Source organism: Hemiscyllium ocellatum, chromosome 46, assembly GCF_020745735.1.
Source record: "Hemiscyllium ocellatum isolate sHemOce1 chromosome 46, sHemOce1.pat.X.cur, whole genome shotgun sequence".
NCBI classification, from domain to species: domain Eukaryota; kingdom Metazoa; phylum Chordata; class Chondrichthyes; order Orectolobiformes; family Hemiscylliidae; genus Hemiscyllium; species Hemiscyllium ocellatum.
Genome location: NC_083446.1, coordinates 15,628,724 through 15,642,360, shown reverse-complemented (window position 1 = coordinate 15,642,360; position 13,637 = coordinate 15,628,724). Strand labels below are relative to the sequence as shown.

Below are 13,637 nucleotides of genomic sequence, written 5' to 3'. Positions count from 1 at the left end.
CTTGAACCGCTGCAGTGCATGAGCTACAGGTAGACCGACAACACTGTCCGAGAGGAAATTCAGGACTTTGACCGAACAACAGTGAAGGAACAGAAATGCATTTCCAAGTCAGGATGGTGAATGGCTTGGAGAGAATTCATGGTCAACAAAAATAAACTCAAAAGATCTACAGAAGAGAAAAAGGCTTTGCTAATTCTGTCTGATCTTGCCACTATCTTCCGAGTACTCTGTCATTACACCTTTTATAGTAGACTCTAGCATTTTTCCCGTGATCTATACTATTTAAATTCCCTGCTTCTTCTCTGCTTCCCTTCTTAAATCCTGGGGTTACATTAGCTACCTCCAATCCTTAAGAACTCTTCCAGGACTCAGAACTTTGGAAGATAACCACTAATCGATCTGCTATTTCTCGGGTCACTTCCTGACGTACACTGGGGTGAAGATTAAGACCATAAGAAACGGGAGTGGAAGTAAGGCCATTCGGCCCAACGAGTCCCTTCAATCATGGCTGATGAGCATTTCAACGCCACTTACCTGCACTATCCCCGTATCCCTTAATTCCTTGCAAGATTAAAAATGTATCAATCTCAGCCTTGAAGTCATTTAACATCTCGGCCTCCACTGTGCTCCATGGCAATGAATTCCACAGGCCAACCACTCTCTGGCTAAAGAAACGTCTCATAATTTTCTTGTAAGTTTCTATTAGACCTCCACTCAACCTTCTAAACTGTAATGAATACAATCTCAGGATCCTCAGCCATTCATCGTATGTTCAGCCTACCATTCCAGGGATCATACATGTGAATCTCCGCTGGAGATGCTCCAGTGCCAATATGTCCTTCCTGAGATGTGGCGCCCAAAATTGAACACAGTATTCTAAATGGGGCCTAACCAGAGCTTTATAAAGTCTCAGTACCACATCACCATTTTTACATTCCAACCCTCTTGAGATAAATGACAACATGACATTTGTTTTCTTCACCACGGACTCAACCTGCAAGTCAACCTTTAGAGAATCCTGTGCGAGCACTCCCAGTTCCTTTTCTACTTTGGCTACTCTCCCTAACTGTCTCAATCTTTCTGTAGTCTCCCCACCTCCTCAGAACTACCTGCTTGTCCATCTAACTTTACATCATCGGCAAACTTTGCCAGAATGCCCCCAGTTTCCTCATCCAGGTCATTTATATATAACGTGAACAGCTGCGGCCCCAACACTGAACCCTGTGGGGCACCACTTGTCATGAGCTGCCATTTCAAAAAAGAACCATTTATCCCAACTCTCTGCCTTCTGTCAGACAGCCAATCCTCAATTCATGCCAACACCTCACCTTGAACACCATGGGTCCTCACCTTACTCAGCAGCCTTCCGTGAGGCACCTTATCAAACGCCTTTTGGAAGTCTATGGTTGATTCTATTATCAATCACAGAATTCCTACAGTGTGGAAACAGGCCGTTCCGCCCAACATGTCCACACTGACCCTCCAAAGAGTAACCCATCCAGACCTATTCCCCACCCTACTATTCGACATTTTACCCCGACTAATACACCAAACCGGCACATCCCTGAACATTGTGGGCAATTTAGCATGGCCAATTCATCTAACCTGCACATGTTTGGATTGTAGGAGGAAACTGGAGCACCTGGAGGAAACCCATGCAGACATGGGGAGAATGTGCAAACGCTACACAGACAGACAGTCACTCGAGGCTGGAATTGAACCCGGGTCCCTGGTGCTGTGAGACAGCAGTGCTAACCACTGAGACACTGTGCCACCCCAAATATCTGTTAGAAATGCTGTCATTACGATAAATTAGCAGAACGATCTAACTCTCATACTCTGCCCTGGAATGAAACCTGGACTGCAACAGTGAAAGCACTGAATCCCAATCACTAGACCAGCAGGGAATACAAATCTTCCTTCGATAATCTGCTGATTCTACATATCAATCATGTAAACCTCCTCTCAACTACCTTCTATTAATTTACATGAGACCAAATCTGAACATAGCCACCGAGATGTGATCTCACCAATTGCTGCACAAATGGAACAGAACATCATTCTGTTTATGTTCAATTCCTGTTATAAAAAAAAGGAAACAGCCTATTAGCTTTCTTGATTACATCCACATAACAACTTTGTGACTCCAATGTAATAATTCCTAAAACCCTCTAACTGCAAAATTCTGAGTTGCATTCTCCATTTAAGGAATATTCTGCTCTTATTTACCATTCCTGCAAAAGTGATTTCACATTTTCGCACATGATATTCCATCTGCAAAATGTGTTGCCCATACACTAACCGTAACTATCTCAGCCTGCAACCTCATGTCTTCATCACATGGTTTTCTATCCATCTTTAGCAATATTGTCTTCAACCCCCTCATTCAAGTAATTAATATAAGTTGGAAAAGGCTGGGTAGTGAATTAGGCCCAATCATCTTCAAGATCGGCAGAAGATAGAATCCCTCCAGTGCATGAAGAGGCCACTCAGCCCTTCAAGTCTGCACCTACCCTCTGTAGAGCATGCCATCCAGTCACTCCCCCACCCCACCTCAGCAAACCCACATGGAATGTTTGTCATGGTTAACCCCATCTAACCTGCACATTATGGGACAGTCTACCTAACGTGCACCTGGAGGAAACCCACAAAGTCATGGGAAAACAAGCAAACACACAAAAACATTTGCTCAAGGTTGGAATCCTGGGTTCCGGTGATGTGAGGCAGCAGTGCTAACCGCTGAGCCACCGTGATGCCCATAATATCCTTCCTATAATTGGGCAACCCGAACTGGACACAATATTCCAGAAGAGGCCTCAACACGACTTGCGCAGTCCTGCCTATTCCTGGCCCATATCCGTATACACCTTTTCTATTCATCTACTTATCCAAATGTCTTTTAAACATTGTAATCCACCACTTCTTGAGGAAGTTTGTTTCACATGCAAACCACCCTATGTAAAAAAGTTAGCCCTTATTTTTTTCAAACCTTTCTCCTCTCACCTTATGCACCCCCTCCTCCCAATCTTAGGGAAAAGACAATTGCCATTAACTCTATCTATACTCTTCCTTAGTTTATAAACTTCTATAAGGTTACCTTTCAACGTCTTACACTCCAGTGAAAATAGATCCAGCCTATTCAGCCTCTCTTTATTAATCAAATATTTCATACCCAGCAATACCCTCATACATCTGGGCTATGGTCGAGTGGTCTAAGCTGCTGGGTTTAGGTTTACAACCTCTGCAGAGTTGAGAGTTCGACTCCCTCCACGACCTTATGTTACTGTGCTTTACGTTAGGGTGGCATGGTAGCTCAGTGATTAGCACTACTGCCTCACAGCACCAGGGTCCCGGGTTCAATTCCAGCCTTGAGTGACTGTTCTGTGGAGTTTGCACATCCCCCCGCCCCTGTCTGTGTGTGTTTTCTCTAGGTGCTCCAATTTCCTCCCACAATCCAAAGATGTGTAGGTTAGGTGAATTGGCAATGATCTAATTGCAATTGCCCTTAGTGGGTCAGTGTGGATTGGTTGGGCCTGTTTCCACACTGTAGGGAATCTAATCCCATAACCTAGGGACACTCCCTACAGTGTGGAAACAGGCCCTTCGGCCCAACCAGTCCACACCAACCCATCGACCAGTACCCCACCCAGACCCATTTCCCTCTGACTAATGCACCTAACACTATTGCCAATTTATCTGACCTGCATACATTTAGTGCTAACTGCTGCCAAGCCACCGTGCTGCCCATAATATCCTTCCTATAACTGGGCAACCAGAACTTGACACAGTATTCCAGCAGAGGCCTCAACATGACTTCCCAACTCCTATTCGCAAAGGACTGAGCAATGAAGACAAGTGTGCCAAATGGTTACCATGACACAAACGTCTATGAATTGTGCCTGCACCCCTGAGTCCCTCTGTTTTACAACACTATCCAAGGCCAGACCATTAACTTCATACACCCAACTCACTGTTTGTTGGACCAAATTTCTCCAGATTGAACTTCATCTGCCAATTTTCAGCCCATTGACCCATTTGATCAAGATCCCTTTGTAATCTTACAGTACCTTCTTCATTGTCTATTATACCACCAATCTTGGTGTAGTCGGCAAACTTACCTAAGCGTGCTACCATATTGTCACCCAGATCACATCCCTGAAGGCTGCTCTGCTCACATTTCAAATCACTCGGAGCCTTGCAGTGACACTGATCTTGGAATGTTTTCCAACAGGCACAATATACAAACCTCTACTACACTGTGAAAGGCTGATGACATTGAGGTGATGGTGATTGCAGTTAGACCTTGCTGTGAGATCTGGTTGGAATTGACGATGTGCAATTACTTCCCATTGAACAAGCTTTTACAAACAGCAGATGTATAACAACCTCAGCTCGAGCTGCAGCTGCCTACGACGCATGCTCTAGTCACAGTTCCAGACCCGCCTTCTCTTTCGCTGAATGGCTGACGGGTTAGCCCGCCCCTCTCTGTGACCCGTTGGAGAGCCGGCCCCACCTCCGTTTTCCGATTGGTCCAGCTGCACGCCCAGCGACGTCCATCAACACCAGTCGGGCTGACGCAGGAGCATGCGCACAGTTAATATGGATTGTGAGAATTTGCGGCGGATGTCATAGCTGGAAAGGAATGTTAGTCTCTCCCATTCACAGGCGGTGAGTTAAGATTCAAGGGACACAGTTATATTTCTAGTTAGAAAATTTAGTGATTGATCAGCGTGGGATTCTAGCCCCCAAAATGGGGTTACCGGAGCCGCGATTTAATGCGCAGAAGGCCTCAGGCGTCTTCCCAGTAACAGGCCCCTGTGAATTGCCGCCATTTTAGTTCAGCGGGAGGAGGGAGTACGCAAGCGCAGTTAGCGCGTTGATGTCACAGTAAGTGGACGGTGTCGTGTATAATCCAAATCTTTGCCAATCCCTCTATCTGGGGATATTTGGGGATATGCTGCTTTGTTTGGTTCCTCTCGGGGTGAGGGCTTATTGGAAAATAGCAATATGAAGGGGAGATGAAGCTGGGTGGAATAAAAAGTAGCAATCCCACCAGAATCTAATTCATTTAAACCCCTGTAACCCTACAAGGCTCTCAGCAGCTGGATGTCTTACTGAATACCTCTTGCAAATGGAGCAGATCTGTCCCTGGTGTGACTGCACCTTTGGGTGGGCAGGTCAGGTGGGTAACTGTATCCCTGGCGTTATCCTGATATTTCCACAGGATCTCCATGTTGTAGGAATCACAGTTGGCTGGATGGTCAGATAAATTCTAAGTCAAAAGGTGTGATGCTGGAAAAGCACAGCAGGGCAGGGAGCATCAGAGGTGTAGGAGAGTCAACGTTTCCAAATAAGCCCTTCATCAGGAATATTTTGGGGGGAAGGGGGCTACGAGATAAATAGAAGGATGGGGTGGGGTGAAGGTAGCTAGAAAGGCGATTGGTGGATATGGATGGGGGTTACTTGTGATAGCTCAGTGGGGAGGGTTGAAGCGTTTAAGTAAGACAGGTCAAGGGGGTGGTGCCGAATTGGAAGTTTGGATCTGGGATGAGGTGGAAGAGAAAATTTGGAAACTAGTGAAATCAATGAAACGCTCTGTTCAGGGAACACGTCTGGGACACATGAACCAAACAATCCCACTGTCCTGTAGCCGACAACTTCAACTCCCCCTCCCACTCCACCAAGGACATACAAGTCCTGGGCCTCTTTCACCACCAAATCAAAGTCACCCACCAACTGGAGGAAGAACGCCTCACAAACCACATTGGGACCCTTCAACCACATGGCTACAACATCAACTTCAATAGTTTCCTGATGAAGGCCTTATGCTTGAAATGTCGATTCTCTTGCTCTTCAATGCTGTCTGATTGGTGCTTTTCCAGTGCCACACTTTTCAACTCTGACTTTCCAGCATCTGCAGTCCTCACGTTCTCCCAGATAAATTCTAATCTAATCGACAGAACATCTATGTAATTTTTTTTCTCAACTCCATGCAGTGTGATTTTATTTCAGTCCATGTTAAAGCTTTTTCCACAGTTGGTAGACAGGAACACTCTCTCAGGTTGTCTAACTGGTTACAGCTATTTCCACAGTCCACTGGAAGACCATATGTATTAGGAGTAGGAGAAAACCATTCAGCTCCTTGAGCCTGTTACACCATTCAAAAAGATTTGTTGACCTGACATTCCTTATTCTGGATTAGTGGTGCTGGAAGAGCACAGCAGTTCAGGCAGCATCCGAGGAGCAGTAAAATCGACGTTTCAGGCAAAAGCCCTGCATCAGGAATACAGGCAGAGAGGCTGAAGGGTGGAGAGATCACTTGCCAGCATTTTTCCTGTAACCCTTGATCCTCCTCGTAATCAAGCATCTATCTATTTCAGCCTTAGCTGTACACAAGGACTCTGCCCCATAGCTCTCTTTGGCAGGAAATCCCAAGAACTCTCAACCCTCTGAGATGAAAATCCTCCTCTTTTCAGTTTTAAATTGGCTCAGTTTATTCTGAGATTATTCTTTCTCATCCTGATCTTTCTAGTGAGAGGGAACATCATCTCAGCATTTACCCGGTTACACCCCTTCAGGATTGAATTGCTTCAGTGAGATCATCTCTCATTATTCCAGTTGAAATGAGTAATGTCCCACACAATTTGTAACTAACTGTGCACAGTGATCTCTGGATTATGAGCAGCAACTTATGTTAAAAGGAATGTTTGTTTGTTTTTGAGACCATACCTGGATGTAAATTGCAGGTTATGCTGTGGATTTCCCAGCTTTATCTTCCCATGGCCAGGAATTGTGTGTCCTGCACTGGAGATCATTTCTGTTTCTGTGCTAATCTTGATGATCAAATACTTGTTATGACACAAAGATAGCAATCCAAAACATATTCGCCTCACTATGACTGAATTCACAACACAGTGTAATTAAAACATTGTGGCAATTTTGAGGGTCATTCAATGTTCCTTACTGGTCTTTATGAATAACAGACCTTGGATGGCAAGTTTATGGAAGAAAGAAATAACACTAACTTGACCAAAACTAATGTAAGCAATTAGGCAATCTAATCAATATCTTGATTTAAACACAATCTTCTTTGTTCATAACTTCCAGTCTCTCTGATTGACAGAGAGAGATAGGGGATATCTTAAAAAGAAAAAAAGTAAGTTGTCAGTTCAATTGAATAGTTTCCAACTATGGGTGCCAAGCCTTTGTGCAATCCTTGAATAATGTGTTGTTTACAGGCACGTAAAACTTTATCCAATTTCTAAGTCAGCAGTGAATGTAAACAGTTCCAGCAAACTTACATAGATATTTTCATATTTCCTACATACTCTGTTGTCTTTCCCAGAGCATTGAACAATTATGAGAGCTGGATAGAAAACGAGAGACAGAGCAGCCAGTCCAAAAACTTCTAAACTCATTCTGTCTGACCTTGATCTCCTTGAACTGCTGCAGTTCGTGTGGTGAAGCTGTCTGAAAAAGAATAAAAGAATTTTCATCCAGTGATGATAAGGTAGTGCTGATATCTGTCTCAGTTACCATTGCTTTGCTTTTGTATCCCACCTTTAACTGAATAGACACATAAAGAGGAGTATGTTGTGGTGTTTGATCCTGCTCCAATATTCAGTATGATCTTGGCTGACCATCCTCCTTAACACCATGTTCCCACTTTTGACTTCTATCCTCTAATCCCTTTAGCTATAAGAACTATATCTGTCTTTCCCAAAACGATCACTGTTTTGGCTGAAACTGCTTTGTGTGGCATTGAATTCTGCAAATCACCAGTTCCACTCAAATAACTTACCTCAATGTATTTCCAGGAACATCTTCCCGAAGTACAGCAGTAATGCTATCCCTTACCAAAAACGCCACACCCCCTCCTCTCCTTCCTTGCTATAGCATCTATAATCTGGAACATTAAGCTGCCAATCCTGTCCATACTGAGCCACGTCTCTGTAATTGCTGTGAAATCCAAATCCCATGTTCCCAACTATACCCTGTTAAGCCTCTTGCATTGAAGGAGATTAGATTACTTACAGTGTGGAAACAGGCCCTTTGGCCACACCGACCGGCCGAAGCGCAACCCACCAATACCCCTACATTTACCCCTTACCTAACACTAGGAGCAATTTAGCATGGCCAATTCACCTGACCCGCACATCTTTGGACTGTGGGAGGAAACCGGAGCACCCGGAGGAAACCCACGCAGACACAGGGAGAACATGCAAACTCCACACAGTCAGTCGCCTGAGGCGGGAAATGAACCTGGATCTCTGGCGCTGTGAAGCAGCAGTGCTAACCACTGTGCTGCCCATATCACTGAAGTAAATGCAGTTTAATTTATCAGTCATAGAGAAGTACAGCATGGAAACAGACCCTTCAGTCCAACTCTTCGATGCTGACCAGATATCCCAACCCAATCTGGTCCCACCTGCCAGCACCCGGCCCATATCCCTCCAAACCGTTCCTATTCATATACCCATCCAAATGCCTCTTAAATGTTGCAATTGTACCAGCCTCCACCACATTCCATACACGTACCACCCTCTGCATGAAAAAGTTGCCCCTTAGGTCTCTTTTATATCTTTCCCCTCTCACCCTAAACCTATGCCCTATAGTTCTGGACTTCCCGATCCCATGGAAAAGACTTTGTCTATTTATCCTATCCATGCCCCTCATAATTTTGTAAACTTCTATAAGGTCACTCCTCAGCCTCCAACGATCCAGGGAAAACAGCCCCAGCCTGTTCAGCCTCTCCCTGTAGCTCAGATCCTCCAACCCTGGCAACATCCTTGTAAATCTTTTCTGAACCCTTTCAAGTTTCACAACATCTTTCCAATAAGAAGGAGACCAGAATTGCACACAATTTTCCAACAGTGGCCTAACCAATGTCCTGTACAGCTGCAACATGACCTCCCATCTTCTGTACTCAATACTCTGACCAATAAAGGAAAGCATACCAAACACCTTCTTCACTATCCTATCTACCTGTGACTCCACTTTCAAGGAGATCTGAATCTGCACTCCAAGGTCTCTTTGTTCAGCAACACTCCCTAGGACATTACCATTAAGTGTATAAGTCCTGCTAAGACTTGCTTTCCCAAAATGCAGCACCTCACATTTATCTGAATTAAACTCCATCTGCCTCTTCTCAGCCCATTGGCCCATCTGGTCCAGGTCCTGTTGTAATCTGAGGTAACCCTCTTCGCTATCCACAACACCTCCAATTTTGGTGTCATCTGCAAACTTACTAACTGTACCTTGTATGCTCGCATCCAAATCATTTATGTACATGACAAAAAGTAGAGGGCCCAGCACCGATCCTTGTGCCACTCCACTGGTCACAGACCTCCAGTCTGAAAAACAACCCTCCACCACCACCTTCTACGTTTGAGAACGTTCTGTATTCAAATGGCTAGTTGTCCCTGTATTCCATGAGATCTAACCTTGCTAATCAGTCTCCCATGGGGAACCTTGTCGAACGCCTTACTGAACTCCATATAGTTCACATCTACTGCTCTGCCCTCATCAATCTTCTTTGTTACTTCTTCAGAAAACTCAATTAAGTTTGTGAGACATGACTTCCCACACACAAAGCCATGTTGACTATCCCAAATTAGTCCTTACCTTTCCAAATACATCTACATCCTGTCCCTCAAGATTTCCTCCAACAACTTGCCCACCATCGAGGTCAGGCTCACCGGTCTATAGTTCCCTGGCTTGTCTTTATTGCCCTCCTTAAACAGTGGCACCACATTAGCCAACCTCCAGTCTTCCGGCACCTCATCTGTGACTATCGATGATACAAATATCTCAGCAAGAGGCCCAGCAATCACTTTTCTATCTTCCCACAGAGTTCTCAGGTACACCTGATCAGGTCCTGGGGATTTATCCACCTTTAACCGTTTCAAGACATCCAACACTTCCTCCTCTGTAATCTGAACATTTTGCAGGATGTCACCATCTATTTCCCATCTATTTCTTCCATATCCTTTTCCATAGTGAATACTGATGCAAAATATTCATTTAGTATCTCCCTCATTTTCTGTGGCTCCACACAAAGGCTGCCTTGCTGATCTTTGAGGGGCCCTATTCTCTCCCTAGTTACCCTTTTGTCCTTAATATATTTGTAAAGGCTCTTCGGATTCTCCTTAATTTTAATTTGCCAAATCTGTCTCATGTCCCAGTTTTGTCTTCCTGATTTCCCTCGTAAGTATACTCCTACTTTCTTTATACTCTTCTAAGGATTCATTCAATCTATCCTGTTTATACCTGACATATGCTTCCTTCTTCTTCTTAATAAAACCCTCAATTTCTTTAGTCATCCGGCATTCCCTATAGTTACCAGCCTTGTCTTTCACCCTCACAGGAATATACTTTCTCTGGATTCTTGTTATCTCATTTCTGAAGGCTTTCCATTTTCCAGCTGTCCTTTTACCTGTGAACATCTGCCTCCAATCATCGTTCAAAAGTTCTTGCCTAATGCCATCAAAATTGGCCCTTCTCCAATTTAGCACTTCAACTTTTAGATCTGGTCTATCCTTTTCCATCACTATTTTAAAACGAATAGAATCATGGTCACTGGCCCCAAAGTGCTTCCCCACTGACATCTCAGTCACCCACCCTGCTTTAGTTCCCAAGAGTAGGTCAAGTTTTGCACCTTCTCTAGTAGGTCCTACCTTGTTCTCTGCTATGTTCCTTCCTGCCCTGACTGTTTGACTCACTCCCTTACCCATATGTACCTGTGTCAGATTGATCTTTTTTCTCAGTATTTCTCAGCCTTCGACACTCCAGGAAAAACAGCCCCAGCCTATTCAGCTTCCCAGGTCATTACCATTAAGTGTATATGTCCTGACCTGATTTCAAATTAAATTAAATTCCATCTGTTCCTCTTTGGTCTATCTGATCAAGGTCCCTAAAATAAACCTTTTCGCTGCCCACCTTTTTGCAAACTTCAATAGGCCCTTTGGCCCAAAGAATAATTCACCCAGACCCATTCCCCTTGACTAATGCACCTAACACTATGGGCAATTTAACATGGCCAATTCACCTGACCTGCACGTCTTTGGACTGTAGGAGGAAATCGGAGCACCCAGAGGAAACCCACACAGACACAGGGAGAATGTGCACACAGGGAGAAACTCCACACAGACAGTTGCCCGAGGTTGGACTCGAACCTGGGACCCTGGTGCAGTGAGGCAGCAGTGCTAACCAGTGAGCCACCGAAATCATTTATGTAAGTGATGATAAACAGTGGACCCAGCACACCACTGGTTTTCATTCTGAGAAGAAACCATCCTCCACTACCTGCTGTCTCAAACTTTCTAACCAGTTATATATCCAAATGGATTCTTCTCTCTATATTCCATGTGATCCAACCCCTTGCTAATCAGTCTACCATGGTGTACTGAAGTCCATATAGGCCCAGTCCTCTTTATCACGTGTCATATGCATGCTTGGAGATATGACATTTGCGTTTTCTCATCTAAATCATTAATAGATTCTGTGAATAGCTGGAGTCCAAACACTGATCCTTGTGGTACCACACTAGCTAGTGGGTGTTTATTCTGACACTTTGTTCCCGTCTGCCATCCAGTTCTGTATCCATGTCAGTACACTACCCTTAATTCCATGTGCTTTAATTTTACATGGTAATCTCTTCTGAGGAACTTTCTAAATGCCTTCTCAGAGCTCTGGTAAACCACATCCACTGCCTCGTTATCAGCTCTAAACGCTGTGTTCTTGAAACATTCCAGCAGGTTTGTGCAGGATGATTTCCCTTTTGTGAATCGTTGCTGACTGACTGTCGAATCCTGTCACTGTTTACCAGTGTAAGGCTATCCCGTCTAATGTGTGTCATTCCATGGTTTAAATAGTGGAGTTACATTAGCTATCCTGCAATCCATAGAAATTGTTCCAGACTATAGAGTCTTAAAAGATGACCATTAGTTTCCTTTATTTAAATTCAAACCCATTCCACATTATAACTTGCCCTGTTTCTGATTGCAAGGGATTTGATTTCATTAATCTTGTTTCCTCCTCATATACCTTGAGAAGCTTTTACAATTAGTTTGTATGTTCTCTGCAAGCCTAGATTTATACTTTATCTTTTCCCTCTTTAATCAATCCCTTCATCTTCTTTTGCTGAAACTGCTCTGAGCCTGCCATTGTTCCAGAGGATCCTAGGAATGCTGACTCATTAAAGAGAGAGATGAGTGAAGGTGCTTTAACCTGAGGGTAACCATGGTGAAGGACGTAGGACTTTCATGGTGACCTCAATCAGTCCATGAATTGAGCATGTGCTATTGGCGTCACACAGTATCACACACACACACACTCCAGGAATGTCTCCTCAATGAAATTGTTACTGGTTTGATTTTCTCAGTCTATGTGCAGATTGAAGTCACCCATAATAACCATAAGACCACTAGATATAGCAGCAAAATTAGGCCATTTGCCCATCAGCTCTGCTCTGCCATTTGATTGTGGCTGATATGTTTCTCAATCCCATTCTCCTGCCATTTCCCATAAACATTGATTCCCCTTACAAATCAAGAACCTATCTATCTTTGTCTTAAATATGTTTAATGATTTGGCCTCCACGGCACTGAAGTACACTACCTTTGGCTGAAGATACTCCAACTGATCTCAGTTCTAAAAGGTTGATCTCCATTTGAGGCTGTGTCCTTGAGCCCTAGTCTCTCCCACCAGTTGAAACATCTCCTTCATATCCATTCTATCCAGGCCTATCAGTATTCTGTAAGTTTCATTCATGTCCTCCTCATCCTTCTAAGTTCTAATACAGACCCAAAGTCCTCAACTGCTGCTTATATGACAAATCCTTAATCCCTGGCATCATTCTTGTCAACCACCTCTGGAGTCCCACTAATGCCAGCACTACATCCTTAGATATGGGGCCCAAAACTGATCACCTTATTCCAAATGTGGTCTGACTAGAGCTGATAAAGCCTCAGCAGTACATCTCATCTCTTGTATTCTAGGCTCCTCTGAAATAAATGTTAAAATAGCATTTGTCTTCCTTACTGCTAACTGAACTTCCATGTTAACCTTCCATGCATAACCTCACACTTTTCCACATAGTACTCCATTTGTCACTTGATCGCCTAATATATACAAGTCCTTCTGCAGCCTCCCTGCTTTCTCAGCACTAACTGTCCCTCCACCTATCTTTATGTCAACTGCAAGCTGTGCAACAATGCCTCTATCCAGATTGTTAATGTATAACATGAATAGTTGCAGTCCCAACACTAAGCCCTACGGAACTCCATGAGTACCGGTTACCAACCTGAAAAAGACCTGTTTATTCCCAACTCTCTGCCTTCTGCCAGTCAGCCAATCCTCCATCCATGCCAGTACCTTGTCACGAACACAATGGGATCTTATCTTATTTAGCAACCTCTGTATGGCACCTTGTCAAATGCATTCTGAAAATCCAATTAGATCACATTCAGTGGCTCTACTTTGTCTAACTTGCTCGTTACCTCATCAAAAAATTCTAACAGATTTGTCAGGCATGACTTCCCCTTGACAAAGCCATGCTGATGCTGCCCTGTTTTACCATGCACCTCCAAAGTACTCTGCATCAAGTTGTATGTAGGCTGTCATTATGCAAAACCCAA

At 44.0% G+C, this 13,637-nt stretch overlaps 1 protein-coding gene across 13 annotated transcripts in view; it reads left to right on the top strand.

Annotated features, from left to right (window-relative positions):
• The first annotated feature begins 4,592 nt into the window (after positions 1–4,592).
• The window catches only part of LOC132836294 (zinc finger protein 239-like), a 42,964-nt gene continuing 33,919 nt past the window's right edge, over positions 4,593–13,637 (top strand). For 6 of the 13 annotated variants that reach the window (XR_009647358.1, XR_009647360.1, XR_009647359.1 and 3 more), the window contains exons 1-3: positions 4,677–4,887; positions 7,346–7,510; positions 11,074–11,233. The gene's annotated coding sequence lies outside the window, so the exon portion shown is untranslated. The other 7 variants (XR_009647356.1, XM_060855696.1, XM_060855693.1 and 4 more) reach the window with 5 other exon arrangements.